Source organism: Canis lupus, chromosome 3 (genome assembly GCF_003254725.2).
Source record: "Canis lupus dingo isolate Sandy chromosome 3, ASM325472v2, whole genome shotgun sequence".
NCBI classification, from domain to species: domain Eukaryota; kingdom Metazoa; phylum Chordata; class Mammalia; order Carnivora; family Canidae; genus Canis; species Canis lupus.
Window position 1 is genome coordinate 25,417,247 of NC_064245.1, and position 16,635 is coordinate 25,433,881.

The window sequence follows — 16,635 nt, forward strand, 5'->3', positions numbered from 1 at the left end:
GTGAGTACAGGGTGAGTTTTAGAGACCAAAACTTGCTTGTTTTTTGTTTCATCTCATGGCATCTGCCATAATTTCTTTCTCTTCATTTTGGAATAGCTAGGTAGCATGCTGGAAAAGTCAAGAAGGCTGCTGATCGTGAAGACAGCAAAAGAAAGGATTTTATTCAGTTTATCTCTATCTCCAGTTTTATCTGTGGCAATATTTATGATGTGTTTCTTTAAAGAACCAAAATATATGAAATGCATATAATTTATAACTTCGTACTAGTCACTACAGAGAAAAAACTTCAACCACTATTTGTATGGATAAAGCATGGCTATCATTTTTTTTTAATAAAGTATGTGTGTTTTAACACTAGGATCCTCTTCTTTAGTTTAAATTTTTAGGAAAAACTGCAATATACAAAACATTCAAAAGTAATGTAGTTCTAATTGAAGAAGATGAGGAACAATTAACTCTCTCCCCCCAAGGTAATTTTAACACACTCCTAGAGATTCCAAAGCTCCCAGATAGACAGCTGGAAAATCACCGGGAAAGAAGCTAGACTTCAAAGCCAGGCTCTATTATCTGGCTCAATCACCAGAGCTATAAGATTTGAAAAAGTGTTTTTGCCCCTTTGGGCTTCAGTTCTCTCACTCACAAAATGAATGATTTCTAAGAGTCCTTGCAGTGCCAATATTTTATTCTGATTTCTAAATATAACTATTTATATTAAGACCCTGCAAAGAAATCTACTGGGAACAAAATATGAGGAAAGGCACCCATGATTTACATTAGCATTAAAAGCATGTTGTTCTGAAATATGATGTACTTATTTACTCTTGAAAAATACAATAAAAAAACATCCAAAGACTTAGGGTCACATTTTTTGATCTATAATTGTTATATTCCATCTCCAATGTAAGCCATAGCGTATCACTACACATCAGAAGAAATATTTGACCTCATGTGTCTGCAGCCCTCAATGTTTTAAGGCCTTTAAAATTACCTGTGTAATATTTTTAATCTCACATCAGCAAGTTGGCAAGTGTCTCATTTTCACCTGGAAATGTTGCCATTTTATGCTACATGAATAGTACGACTTGGTCAGTGGTATTTGCTTGCTTAGGTCACCCATATAGTTAAACACATATTTTTTTTTAATTTTTATTTATTTATGATAGTCACAGAGAGAGAGAGAGAGAGAGAGAGAGGCAGAGGGAGAAGCAGGCTCCATGCACCGGGAGCCCGATGTGGGATTCGATCCCGGGTCTCCAGGATCACGCCCTGGGCCAAAGGCAGGCGCTAAACAGCTGCGCCACCCAGGGATCCCTAAACACATATTTTTATTCCAAAAAGTGTACACTCACCTTACAGCATTTATCACAAGTTGATTTTTTGTTTCTCTGCACAGCTGTTCTATATTATGCAACTATGTTGTGCAGTATTTCACATATAAATAAATGTTCAAGTACACCTGGTAAAATTAGAAATGCTGTGGGTGTCGAGGAAGTTGTAAGGGCAATGCTGAAGTGATTGCCCAGGCTGGGTAGAAGATAAATATACTTGTAAGGAATTGGTAGGCCAGATAGGGAAGAAGGAAAGTGCCCAGGGATTTTATATCCTGGTGATATTCAAGAGCAATGATGAGAGTGAAAGGGAGGGTTAAAGTAGAGAAGACCAAACGTCTGGATCTCAGAGAAGGAGAAGAGCTGAACTATGAGTTCCAGGGATAGACTCACAGGTGCATCATTGGAGAGTGAAGGAAGGGACGTCTGAGGTCAAGAGAAGATAAGTGCTATAGTCTGAATATTTGTATCCCTCCTCTTTCCTCCAAATTCATATGTTAAAATCTTAATGCCTAATGTGGTGGTATTAGGAGGTGGGGTTTTTGGGAGGTGATTAGGTGATGAGGGTACAGTTCTCTGTACTGAATGTGATTAACGCCCTTATAAAAGAGACTTGAGAAAGATCCCTTCCCCCATGTGAAGATACAGTGAAGGCTCCAGTTATAAATGAGGAGAGCTCCTATTAGGCCACAACCACCCTGGTGCCTAGACTTCCTGATCTTGGACTTCCTAGCCCTCAGAATTGTGAGAAATAAATTTATATCCTTTATAATCCATTCAATCTATGGTCGTTTTGTTGTTGTTGTTGTTTTTAGATTTTATTTATTTGTTCATTAGAGACACAGTGAGAGAGGCAGAGACATAGACAGAGGGAGAAGAAGGCTCCTTACAGGGAGCCTGATGCAGAACTCGATCCCTGGACCCAAGATCACGACCTGGGCCAAAGGCAGACGCTCAACCACTGAGCCACCCAGGGGTCCCAGTCTATGCCATTTTGATGTAGTAGCCTGACATGACTAAGATCCTGAGTCTGGGGATGTCATGGATCATCAGAATGATCTAAAATGGCTGAGGCAGGACTTGAGTCCACACACAGACACGTTGCCTCACATGGTTACTAAAGTGTTCAAGCACAGTCCAGGTGGCCAACAATAAGATGTGTTTCCCACAACCTGTGGGAGGTTGAAAGGATAACTTCCATATTTCTTACTCCTAAAATTCTGTTATTTCCAACAGGTAAAAGAAAAAGTTAACTTGATCTTGCACAAGGCATAAGCATTTACAATTATGAGTCAAATTATTCAGAGTATATGGCCATTAGCTACAGATATATAAACTTTTAAAATGAAAGAAGCTAGAAATCCTTAAGTCTTGTTTTTCCATTACACAGAATCAAAAAGTGAGGCCTAGGAAGAGCACGTGATTTACTTAAGGTCCTTAGACAAGTTTGACGACTCTAGGCTCTGGATTAATCTCTTTTTTCCTACCATATCATGTTGCTTTTAAGCCATTTAAATTTTGTGCTGATTTGTGAATTGGAGATAATAGATGCCATTAGCTGGTTAGATCTGTGTGAACTAAGAGAGTTGCAGATTTGAGACAACTGTGCAGATAATTCTGTTTCCTAAGATGTTATAAATGTTTTAATGAAAATATCCAATAATTGAAACCTTACCATTTTATTTTAAAAGTATTTTTTAAAAAAGAAATATCTTATTCTCCATTTCACTTTACTAAATGCTCAATAAATGGAGATATTGGTCTTATCTCTATGAGGTTACTACAATCAATGATTCACTTAAGAAGAATACTAAAAGGCGGGCAGCGGGGGAGAGAGAAATGATCAAATTTAACATCACCAATAATGGAACAACTTTTTTATTCTTTATACTAAGAAATATATCATGGTATATTTCTTATACTTAGTATATTTCTTATACTAAGAAATATCTCCTGGTATTCTTGCCAAAAATGTTTAGCCTGATGTTACCAACAATCAGAAACATACTGTGGGACATTTCACAAAATGGTGGGTCTAGATTCTTCAGAGATACCAATGTTATGAAAGTTTTAAAAAGTGGAGAGACCATTTTAGAGAAAAGAAGAAACATAGCAGTACAATGCATAATTATTAATAAGATCCCAGTGAGGAAAAAGCTAAATCAGAATTAGAGCAATTAGAGAAATTTGAACATAGACTATATGTTAGATATGTTTATTGTATCAGTGTTGAATTCCATTAATATGAGAATGATATTGTGGCTGTGTAGGACAATGTCTTTATTCTTAGAGATACATACATAGAAGAATGAAGGGATGATGTCTGCAACTTATTTTCAGACTGTTCAGCCATAAAAAAAAAAAAATGGTGTGTGTGTGTGTGTGTGTGTGTGTGTGTGTGTTCATGTTTGGGAGAGGTAGAGGGAAAGACAAGAGAAAGCATATATTGCAAAATATTAATGATTGGTGATTCTAGGTGAAGGGTATGATGGATTTTTGCTATATCTGAAATTTTTCAAAATAAAAAGTTGGGAGGTGGGATTTGAGAGCTCTGTAAATTCTTTTCCTCCATACAAAATATATTGTAAGAAATGAATAAAATGAGAACCTTTATACTTTGCCCAGTAAATTATTACTTGCCCTGGGCAAGCATCTATTAACAAGGCTATGATGAAGCACTTTATAACACTTGAGTAACGTACAAATAAATGAGAGATCTAGTTGTGTGTTTCCTTAAGAGAGTCTCTCTCCAGTTATAGGAGTTCAAGTTTGGTAACCATGCATTTCAGAAAGGAGAAAATCCAACCTCTAGAATTGTGGATTACCAAGGTTCCTTAATCACAATGAATATGGCCTTTTCTTCCTTTTTAAAAAACTCCACCATACCCAAATAGGCTTACATCTAGCATGTAATACATATTTTCCCTCCTACTCTGTACAACTACAGAAAGCATAGCCTAGCAGCTAGCATGTAATGCTATGTTCAAGTGTGCTTTCCAAACAAAGAAAGGGTGTCTAATACACATGGTATGTAGCAGGAGTTGGGTGTTGACTAGGGAGGAATCCCAGAAAACATGATACCTGTGGAGATAGTGGAAGGTGGAGAGGGTAAAAGGATTTTGCAAAATGCGGTGGCAGAGTGAACAAAACATCTGCAGGCTAATCAGTTTATCCAAAATATAAAACAAAATTTAACGTTCCAAGAATGTCTGTGAATTTTTTCCTTCCCACACCCCATAACTCCTGTTGTTTCACCTTTGTTCATTGACAACAACCTAGTGACTGTTTCCCTCCTATATGAGTCAAAAATTTCTGTGTAGATAACGACCTAACTATTTTGGAGTTATTCTTTGACAAGAATTATCATGATTGGTGTAGAACAGACAAATCAAGACTCATCCTTTGGAACTGGGACAAAGGCTGATGTCAGCTTTCCCTCAAGCACATATCTTTACACAATCGTGTAGATACCTGAACAAAACTGGAATTTTGTTACTAAGGAAGAAGGCAGGGAGAACATTTGTTGGACAGGTGGCCATCAGTGTCTACTACAAGGAGCAAATAGACTCAATAAATATTTTGGAAGACCAACAAGGTGTTGGGAAGTAAAAGTCAGAAGACAAAAATGGTACTCAAGACTTTAGGCTTGCACCCCTGGATATTGTGGCATTACAAACTGAGATAGAGAATACAACAGGGAGAGCAGATTTGGGAGTAAGGTAAATTCTGTTTTTATTAAGCTGAATTTGAGATGCCCTTGAAATATCAAGCTCTAAACATATAGCAAATATTTGAAATTCATTTTGGTGTCATCAGCATATGGCAAAAAATGAGAATCATGAGGTAGTTAGATCACCCAAGAAAAGTATGTAGGTTGAGAAAAGCAGTAGATAGAAGAAAAACCTACAGGAGAATAGAGGAGTATCCAGGAAGGTTTTAGGGGAACTAGGAGAGAGCACTGTCTCATCTTGGAATCTAGGTAGAGAGATAGGTTTGAGAAGTGAAGTTAGAGACATTGTCAAGTGTAAAGAGAGGTCCAAAGATGTCATTGGATTTGCCAATATGAAATCACTGGTGACCCAAAGTGAGTGGAATGTGAAAGCAGAGAAGGAAATGGAAGATATGGATGTAGAGAGAGTGATATAAACTAATCCTTTGAGTAGTTTGGGTGAAAATGGAAAGATAAAGATGGAATATGTTAGAGAAGGGTTGGTAATTAGTGAATTTTGGGCTAATGGTAAAGAACAGAAGGAAAAGAAAGATAGAGGAGAGAGAGAGGGGAGCAAAGGGGTAGGGAGTGAGCCTTGAACTAGATTCTGATATGATATAGAGAAATGTACTGATGAAGCAAACATCAAGGAAAGAATTTTACTATCCTTCATTTTATCAGTGATTAGGAAGTATAGTATTCAATTGCAAGTGTGCAAGTGACAGAAACCAATCTCAAATAGTTTAAGAAAAGAAGGGCAAACATTAGTTCACATAACTTAAAAGGAGTATACTATCATTGGGTGTAGCTAGAACTAGCTTCTCAAGAGATAGACTCAAGATCTATCTTTTTCTTGGCTCTGTTGTCTTCTGTTGATTGCATTTCATTTCCAGGAAGGCTATGTCTATGTGCCCACATATCCATCCTTTTACAGTACTTAGGAGTGATAATATCAATAGGAGAAAGTGTCTCTTACATTCACACTTTTGAGGTCTCAGGAAAGTTTTTGATTAGGTCATATTGGGTCAAATGCCTACCCCTGAAACAATTACAATGGCCAAGATGATATGGTCATCCACACAAACCACAGACTCGAGTACGTGGGGGAAGTGGAGTGGGAGATGCTAATTACCATAGAAAAGGGGAATGGATGGTGAGCAAGCACCAAGTGATGTCTGCTATCAAGGTCATTTAATAGCAAGGGTATTGGGAGTTGACTTTAAGACCTCTGAAGAATAGAGATTTAGAATAGTTCTAAAAAAATAGATGAGGGCTTAACCCTGCCAAGTAACAAGATTGACAGAAACATTAAGGATCCACCGAAAGTTGACTAAGTCAGCACAAACAAGATTTCTTCCTATAGTGCTTAGCTCTCAGGGATAAATAAAAACAATAACACTATTTATGTGTGAGGTATTTCTTAGAGAGTGCATGTACTGACTTATTAAATCTTTATAACAACTCCATGAGAGTGATCTAAGGCTAAGAGTGTATGTGAGTAGAAGAGGTTGATCACAGCAGTGATATTTCACTGATGGATGCAGTGAAAGTAAAAGGCTATGAGGTATGCAAGCCTTTGTGAAAGCTAAGGACAGAAGTGGGGCTGGAGGGAGACCAGCAAGAATAAGAGGTTGAGGCTCTGAGAGTTTCTGTGGGGTTGACTGGGATTAGGAGTGAGAGAAAGACAGACTTGGAAGAACAGGAAGATGTGGTCAGGGAACAGGATATTAGAGGTTAAGATTTTAGGGGGATTTCAGATTCATTTCTGCCTTTTGTTCCTATCTTTAATCTACAAAAATATAGTCTTAAAATAATCTAGACCAGTGTCTGGTTGAGTCCTGAGTAATCTTGAGCAAGAAATTTAACTTTTCCACACAAAAAATAAAGAGAAAGGAATCCAAAAATAAGACTACCAAAAATAAACTAAAGAAAGTCATCAAAACACAAGGTAAGAGAAAAAAAAAAAAGGAACAGAGAAGAACTACAAATACAACTGGAAAACAAGTAACAAAGTGGCAATAAATACAAATCTATAAAAAATTACTTTAAATGTAAATGGACTAAATTCTGCAATTAAAAGTCATAGGATGATTGAATGGTTAAAAATAACAAGAGCCATCCACATGCTGCCTACAAGAGACTCACTTCAGACCTAAAGGTACATGCAGGCTGAAAGTGAAGAAATGGAAAAACATACATCTTGCAAATCAAAGTGGAAAAAAAGCCAAAGTAGCAATACTTATATTAGACAAAATACCCTTTAAAATAAGACTGTTGCAAGGGGCCTGGGTGGCTCATTGGTTGAGTGTCTGCCTTCTGCTCAGGTCATGATTCCAGGGTCCTGGGATCAAGCCCCACATCAGGCTCCTTGCTCAGCAGAGAGTCTGCTTCTCCTTCTGCCCCTCTCCCCGCTTGTGTTCTTTCTTTCTCTCTCAAATAAATAAATAATATCTTTAAAAGAAATAAGACTGTTGCAAGAGACAAAAAAGAGCATAACGATAAAGGGAACAATTCAACAAAAGGTTAGAGCAATTGTAAATATCTATGCACCCAATAGGAGCACCTAAATACATAAAGCAATTATTAACAGACATAAAGGAATAAATTTACAGTACTACAATAAGAGTAGAGGACTTAAATACCCCCCTTACATCAATGGATATATCATCTAGATAGACGATCAATAAGGAAACAGTGGCTTTGACTGACACATTAGACCAGAAAAGGCTAACTGATATATACAGAAATTCTATACCCAAACAGCAGAATACACATTCTTTTCAAATGCACATTGAATACTCTCCAGGATAGACTACATGTTAGGCCACAAAACAAATCTCAATACATTCAAGAAGACTGAAGCTGTATCAAGTATTTTTTATGACCACAATGGTATGAAACTAAAAATCAACTACAAGAAAAATTCGAGAAAAAGCACAAATACATGCAGGATAAATAACATGCTACTAAAAAAATAAGTAAGTAAACCAAGAAATCAAAGAGGAAACCAAAAAATACATGAAGACAAATGAACACAAAAATGTAATGGTCCAAAACCTTTCAGTGGTAGCAAAAGCAGTTCAAAGAGGCAAATTTATAGCAATTCAGGCCTACCTCAAGAAACAAGACAAATCAAACAATCTAACCTCAAACCTGAAGAAGCTAAAAAAAGAACAAATCTCAAAGCTAGTAGACAGAAGGAAATATGGGGCACCTGGTGGCTCAGTGCTTGAGCATCTGCCTTTGGCTTAGGTCGTGATCCTGTGGTCCTGGGATCGAGTCCCACATCAGGCTCCTTGCAGGGAGACTGCTTTTCCCTGCCTTCTCTCTGTGTCTCTCATGAATAAATAAAGTATTTTAAAAAGAGAAAGAAAGAAAGAATAAAGGTTAGAACCAAAATAAATGAAATAGAGACCAAAAATCAGTTTTACTTACTTTACTTTACTTAATCATGAAAAGATCAATGAAGCCAGGAGCTGGTTCTTTGAAAAGATAAAACTGATAAACCTTTAGCCAGATTCAAGATAAAAGAGAGGACTCAAAAAAAGAGAAGAAAAAGTAAAGAAATTTAACTTTTCTGAAACTCCTATTTCATCAGGTATAGAGATAATAAAATGCTTGCCTCATAAGTTGTGTGAAAATCAAGTGAACTGATGAAGTTAAGGCACTTATATTTTACTATATCTGGTACGCAAGCAATGCTAAGTCTACTATACATATTCACCATCCCTTTTACAGTATCATCATTCTCATCATCATTATAATCAACTTATATATAGATAAGAAAAGATTTAAAGAATCCATAAGGACAACATTCAGAGTCTCATTCATCATGTATTCTTAAGACTTAGCACAGTGTTTGGCACACAGGAGGGACTCAGTGAATGGATGTGGAACCCAAGGTATCTGCTGCCTTCCATTTCGAGGATCAGAAGGAGTCTAACCTAGTCAGGGAGGTTGGGGAAAGCTTCCTTATGTAAATGATACTTGAGTTGAGGATGAGAAAGAACTAATTTGATGAAAAGGGAATGGAAGAGCTCCCTAGGCAAAGAGAACAGCCTATGTAATCTCTGTAGGGAGGAGCACATGGAGAAAAAGACCTGTGTGGCTGGAGCAGAGAGACATAGGGGGTGTGTTGTATTGGATAATGCTGGAAAAGAAAAGAGGAGACCACAATATGCAGGGCCCAAAATCTCCACTCATTCCACCACTGGCAGCCACATGGAATTAGGACACCATTTTTCTTGACAAGATGCCGGTCTTAGCCAAAGAAAAATGAAGAAAATGCCTTACTTCACTTTACTCTTTTCCTTAATTTCCCATTCACCACTAGCCCAAGACTGCTCTGAAAAGTAGAATTTTTTTTTTTTTTTAGATTTTATTTATTTATTTGAGAAGGACAGAGAGAGACAGAAAGACAGAGAGAGAGAGACAGAGAGTGAGAGTGAGCCAGAGCATGAGCTAGGGGAGGGGCAGAGGGAGAAACAGACCCCCCAGCTGAGTGGGGAGCCCCTCAGGGGCTCTATCCCAGGACTGTGAGATCATGACCTGAGCTGAAGTCAGACACTTAATCATCTGAGCCCCCTGAAGCATAGGATTTTTATAGAAAGTTTGGGAGTAAAGGAGGGGGAAATATGGCATAGTTTATTTTTTATTTTTTTAAATATTTTATTTATGCATGAGAGACAGAGAGAGAGAAAGAGAGAGAGAGGCAGAGACACAGGCAGAGAGAGAAGCAGGCTCCATGCAGGGAGCTTGACATGGGACTCGATCCTGTGTCTCCAGGATCACACCCTGGGCTGAAGGCAGTGCTAAACCGCTGAGCCACCGGGGCTGCCCTGCCATAGTTTAGAATATGGGACAATTGGGGTGCCTGGAGGGCTCAGTTGGCTAAGCATCTGTCTTCAGCTCAGGTCACAATCTCAGGGTCCTGGGATCAAGCCCTGCACTGGGCTCCCTGCTAAGTGAGGGGTCTGCTTCTCCCTCTCCTTCTGCCCCTCCTCCCTGCTTGTGTTCTCTCTTTTTCTCTCAAATAAATAAGTCTTTAAAAAATATAGAATATGGGGCAACTGAATATTGACCAATAAGACATTATTGGTCTTAAAATGTTCCAAGGCCATCTTTGACTTCAAATTCAACTATAATGCTAACCCAAGCCCATCTACTTTGAGTTTCTATCCCTAGTAATGTAATTGTAGCCATTGTACCTATTGGCATTTGTTCGTTTTCTTAAAACTGTCCAAAGTCAGGTTGATAAGCATGACTTCCACCACTGGAGATGAGAACAGACAGTATGTATGTTCATGAAGGAAGGTTCATTTCTTTGAGTTTATTTCTTTCATCACAATGAATAACCAAGAACTCCCAGTTTGGCCCCACTGAAAACCAGTCAGATGCCTGTGTACTATCAAATTCCTTTTAACCAAAAATTTAAAAAAAAAATCTGCCCCACTTACAACTTTCTATTCATTTAACAAGCATTTATATAACACTTAAAATGCACCATCAACTGTGCCAGTTTCTGACATACACAAAAACACGTAAATCATGGTCCTTGGCTTGGAAGTGTACACAAGACAATCATTTCAATGTAAGGTTTTGTGATGGTGCTGCACCTGAGGTTTAACTGTGTTTTGTGTAAGCACAGAGGAGAGCAATTCTCTCTGGGGAAGTGAGATGGAGGGACTTCACGCAGATGGTAACATTTGAGATGTGGTCTTGAAAAGCGAATTGGAGCTTCCAGGAAGAGACAGAAGAAGGTATATTCCAGCACAGAGAACATGTGGGAAGGCATATTGGAGAGTGTCGGAAAATCTGTCTAGGGAGATGAACCAGGCAAGGTAGACAGACTTTATGGCCTTAATAAAGCAATGATGTAACCAAATCGATTTCTTAAAATGGACTTCAAAGCTTTGGAAATGCCATGTGGCATCAGAGCAGCTTTAAGACATTTTCCTTAGATGTTGTATACATTAGTCAAGAAAAATTCAGCCAGTTATCTTGGGTATTTGGAAATGATTTTTAGATTCCATCCAGACTGGCATTAGAAAATCCAGCAATAGATTCTAGACTTTCTGTGGTTTGTTCACCTCTCATGTATCGTAGTCCCAAATCAGAGCACTGGATAGAGACCAGGAGATGACTTTCTTATACAAAAAAGTATGAGTAGGTGTGCAGGTGAAATAAAATATAACTATGAAGCTGATTCAGAAAATCTAGTCAATTACTGGTTATCTCTGTATGGATTACCCATTATGTGATTTGGGTAATGGTACTTTTGGATTACCCATTATTTGATTTGGTACTTGGTACCAAGTACTTCATTACTTGGTAAGGACAATCATTTATTGAGGGACATGAGCTTTACTTACATCAATATCTAGCCCTCACACCTTCCTGAAGTAGGTTTTGTCCCCATGGTAGCCACAAGAAAACCAAATTTTATAGAGATGATATAGCTTGCCCAGAGCAGAGTGATCAGAAGGGACTGTAATGCCACAAGCTTGTGTTTGAAACCCGGCTCTGCCCCTCATCTTGACTTTGGAAAAGTTGTCTGACCTCTCTATGGCCAAGCTTCTTCATCTGTAAAATAGGGATACTTATCTAAGCACTTAGAAAAGTAAGTAAAAATCCTCATGTACCTTCATGATTGGGGATAACAGAAGGATGACATTATTCTTGAGCTCTATGGCTGTGGTTCTCAAATTCAGCATGTATAAAAACCACTTGTGAAACTTGCTGAAGCTTCAGATTCCCAAACACACTCTCCCATGCACACCTAAAGACGCGGGTTCAGGAGGTCTGAGGTGACTAGTGAGTTTTACTGTCATGTCTTACTCAAGGAGAGAAGGGGGGAAAAAATGTGGTTTTGTTTTTTCTGTTAATTATATGAGCCACTGGCTGAAATTCCCTGCTATTGACCCGAAGCCCGTTTGGATTTCTGCAAATTTGTAGCTTCATTCTCTTTCTTCTCCTTTTGGCATCAACACAATGCCTGGATTCCTTAGCACCCAGCATTCTTTAATAAAACTCAGAACTATTTTGCCTTCCTCTCGGAGTAGGGAAGTGGCAGTGATTAAGCGAGTTTTAGCCCTTAAGAAATAGCTGTCCTGGTTTAACACATCAAAAATAGGAGGATCCTATCGCAACAGGAGGGGAATTGATCCCAGTCTTCCATGTTTCTTTTTTCTTATAAACACAGTGAGCAGGATCCCTGAGTGGCGCAGCGGTTTAGCGCCTGCCTTTGGCCCAGGGCGCGATCCTGGAGACCCGGGATCGAATCCCACATCGGGCTCCCGGTGCATGGAGCCTGCTTCTCCCTCTGCCTGTGTCTCTGCCTCTCTCTCTCTCTCTCTGTGACTATCATAAAAAAATAAAAAAGACAACAACACAGTAAGCATTACATAAAAGAAATGAAATTAGAGGCTGAGAAAACCGTGCTCTTCACCTTACCCTCTCAACGAAACTTCTTGAAGTAAATTCTGGGGCAAGGAAGTTCTAGTATTTTACAGAAATTATAAAGCGTCAGGACTTCCTCTCAGAGCCAAGACCAAGCTGGCCTGGGAATTCTGACTTGCTGAAGGGTTTCTCTCCAGCAGGAATGTGCCAAACCTCTCCTCTGTGCCTTCCTGTGCTGGTCCTTGTGCACTGCATGCTCCACCAGCCCCCCAGGCAGGAGGAAAGCCAGAGTCTGTTCTCTCCTGGGTTGCCACTGACAACTAGAAACTGTAGGCCTGGGAGACAGCCTCCTGGGCAGCCTGTTTTTGCTCTTTCCCAATCTGTTCAACTCAGTTTCCTGCCGGCAGGAGTGTTCTTTTTGTGCCAGCTTTAAACCACTGAGTGCCCTGGGCATGGGCCCGGCCTCTGGAGCCTCGCCCAGTGCTTGGCCCAGTGTTTGGCCCTCTGCCCAGGAGTTGTCAAGTGTCTGCACCGGTATCTGTCCCTTCAGCCGCCTGTCCTCCAGTCTTCTCCTTGGAACAGTGGGATGAGAAACATTCATCCCTGTCATTTTTCCAAGCCTACCCAAAAGCTTCTTCATGTCCTTGTTAAGGCAATGGGCTCAGTGTGGTTGCAAGCACTGGCTAAATGAGAAGGAAGGGTGTGGGATTTTTACAGGCATTTAGGGATTCCTAAATTCCAGCCCCCCTGAGATCAAAAAACATTTTAAAGGGCCTCTGGGCTCTGGACTGTGGATTCTTCGGGAACCAGAAGCTGAATGCAGCCTCAGCTTACAGGCCTCTTGTAGAGTTTCTTCATCTTTAAGATCCTTTGGCTAAATATAGCTTTTTGAAAGTGGGGGGTGGAAGCTGGCTAATTTTAGCCTTACAGAGCTTGTAGGTGAGGCTGAACCTGTGAAACTATACCCCTAGGATGTCATACAGCCATTCAGTAGCTGCCTTCTGGGGGCCCCAGACAGGCCCAATGGGGGCACACCAAAGGGCGAGAGCCTACAGGGAGAGAAGAGTCAAGTGTGCGATGGAGAACAAACCATGGACTTGGAACACAGGCTGATAGGAACTAGAGTCAAGGCTGGAGGCTCCTGCTACTTCAGAGTTCCCACACCAGGCGCCTGAGCACAGAGATTTATGCCATATTTAAGTCTCCAAAGTCAAGTGGGCTCAGGAAATTGTAGGAAAGTAAACATTATTTAACCACTAGGTGGGTGGTCATCACATATGTTACATATCTGAAAATTTAAGTCGGAACAGCTTGGACCTTTCCATATCTAATTCCCAATCGTAGTTCAAGCTGAGTTAGTATTGTTTATTAACAAAACCAAGTCTTCTTCTTTCCTCCTAAAAAAGGCAGTTAGCCCTTTGATATAAATATATATTTATTTATTTATATATATATTACTTTGCATCCAAAATCATAAGAGAGCCAATATTTTTTTTTCTAATTCAAGATTCTTTGTTCCCATATGTAAACAGAAAAAGATGCCCTGTCTGATTTTTAGAAAGCAAGTTTAGTTTGTGGAAAAGGCAGTTAGAAAAAACTGATTTGTACCTCTATATACAGAAATTTGGAACAAAAAGCACTGGTGGACCCAAGAACCTATTGAATGCTAAATGGAATTGTCATGATGACTCTGACTTAGCTACAATCAAAAGATATTCTAAACCCTAAACTCACAGTTGAGTCGGTAACTTTTTTTTCACATCTACCCATTATACAACAAGTCATAGAGTAAAATGGTCATTTCAAGCATGATTTATCAAATTCCCACATTCACAATGAGCTGGACCTACTTTCTACATTCCACTTTAAAAAAGTCACTAAAAATTCTTTGGCTCACAGGAGTAAAATTAAACATCCTGCCATGGATAATGGTAAGTGAAATTGTAATCTGTAATCTTGGGTATAAAGATTAGCTTCACTCCAAAGCATTTCCAAATAAAATAACTTCAAATGATAAACTTTTCTTTAATATTCCTTATGGGCAAAGAAATTCTTTTTTTTTTTTAATTTTATTTATTTATTCATGAGACACAGAGAGAGAGAGAGAGAAAGAGAGAGAGAGAGGTGGAGACACAGGCAGAGGGAGAAGCAGGCCCAGTGCAGGGATCCCGACATGGGACTCGATCCTCGGTCTCCAGGACCAGGCCCTGGTCTGAAGGCGGCGCTAAACCGCTGAGCCACCCAGGCTGCCGGACAAAAAATTCCATAACAACTTTAGGAAAAAAACAACAACTATACTTCTATGTGGTATTAAAATATTAAAAAGATTTTTTATCCATAAAGCTACAATTGTTATCAAAGGTTTACTAAAGCATTAGGATTTTAGAATCTTTACTAATTTAGCATACTGCACTTTTTGGCTAAACACATAAACTCATTATACTATCAACACAGAATTTTTACTGCAGCAGCAGCACTCCTAAACATGTAAAAACATGTTACAGGTTATAAAACAGCGAAAGATTTTCAAGTGCAAAGTAATCTTGATTAAAACTGGCATTAAGTTCTAATAAGCACATTCACTTAGCATATAACACTAGAGATTGGACTGGTTATTAAAAACAAAGGAGGAAAAGGGAAGTAGGACACTAGAGTATAATACAGTGTGTGTGTATATTTAAACATGTATATATGTATATTTATACGTGTGTTTGTATATATATATATCTATATACATATATATATATATATATATATATATATATTTTTTTTTTTTTAATAGAAAACTCCAACCAGCCCTATGGGAAGCAGAAACATCTCTCTCTTTCTCTCTCAGAGCTGCTTTCATTTTGACCCAAATTTGCTGGCTTACTTGAATGATTTTTACCTTTCTCATTACAAATTCATTTGAAGTAAAACTGTAGAATCTTAGAAATTTAGAGCATCAAAAATTATTTATCTTATAGAAGTGGATCCCATCATTTAATTGTATATGCTATTTCTTTTCTTTTGTCATTCATTTGTTAAATTTTGCAAATTTAGTCTAATGCCAACCAATGATCTGCCTGGGAAACTTGCCTTAGCAGGCACACATCCAGATCAAAAAATAGCCTATATTGAAGAAATATACATAAACATTTACACATCACACAAAATAAGGGTGAAATGGGCACGGCCACTTGATTGACATCCATTTGTCACTTTCATTGCAAAATGTCATGAGCAGCTTCCAATATGCTTAGACGAATTTAGATGAATGGAAGTGCTGACTAATGATGCCATTATCTATGTACCAAATATGTATGAAGGCCTGAAATTCCTAAGTCATTCATGTGAGCTACTGAAATGACAGGGGAGGGGAACTTAGGAAAATGATAACGAAACGTCATGCGGTGGCAAATGAATAAAAAGAAATAGCATTCAGATATGTAAAAAGATAAAATATGCTTAGTTATTGGGAAGAGATATAAGTCTAGTAAACAAGGCCAAGTCTTATTAATTGCAAAAAAAAACTGCACTATGTACAAGCTTTTAGCAACAAAATTATTTTAACTATCAGTAACTAAGGGTTGTTATTTTAGGAGAATGAAGTCAATACATTTGTTTTCCTAAGGCAGGCAGGGGCAGTATTGTGCTATTCATGAACTTCATTAATATTCATTAATTTTTAAAGCAGTTTGGTTAGCTTTGGCCATTATCTATGCAGATATTTTGCCTTTAAATAAAAAATAATTTCACAAACCTCATTATTTAAAAAGGTAATTAGCATGAAATTCAAAACCTACGTTTTCATTAGCAGATATTCACAGAAGGGTATATATATTTTTCAGATGGGTCTGTTTTAATTGAATTCCTGGGGTAAAATTCTAAAAATCATAGTGACCAAAATAGCCTAAATGTAACCAAAAAGTAAACTGAAATTACTTTTTAAAAATGTTCAAATTAATTTCCACTTTAAAGAATACCATGGCTGACCCAATTAGCTCTGCAAACCAATTCAAATTCAGTTGTTTGACATTCTTTAGCATTTCACAGTAGACTATTTTCATCGGTCCAGCACCTTAGATCCCCAAAGATCCCAGTGCACATTTAGTGATATTTACCTTATGAAGTAACTAAATCCAGATGAGCATAGCGCTCACATCACTGTAAAAAGAAATTGTTTCCTCATGCTTACGGCTCCCATTGGGGAACTAGAAA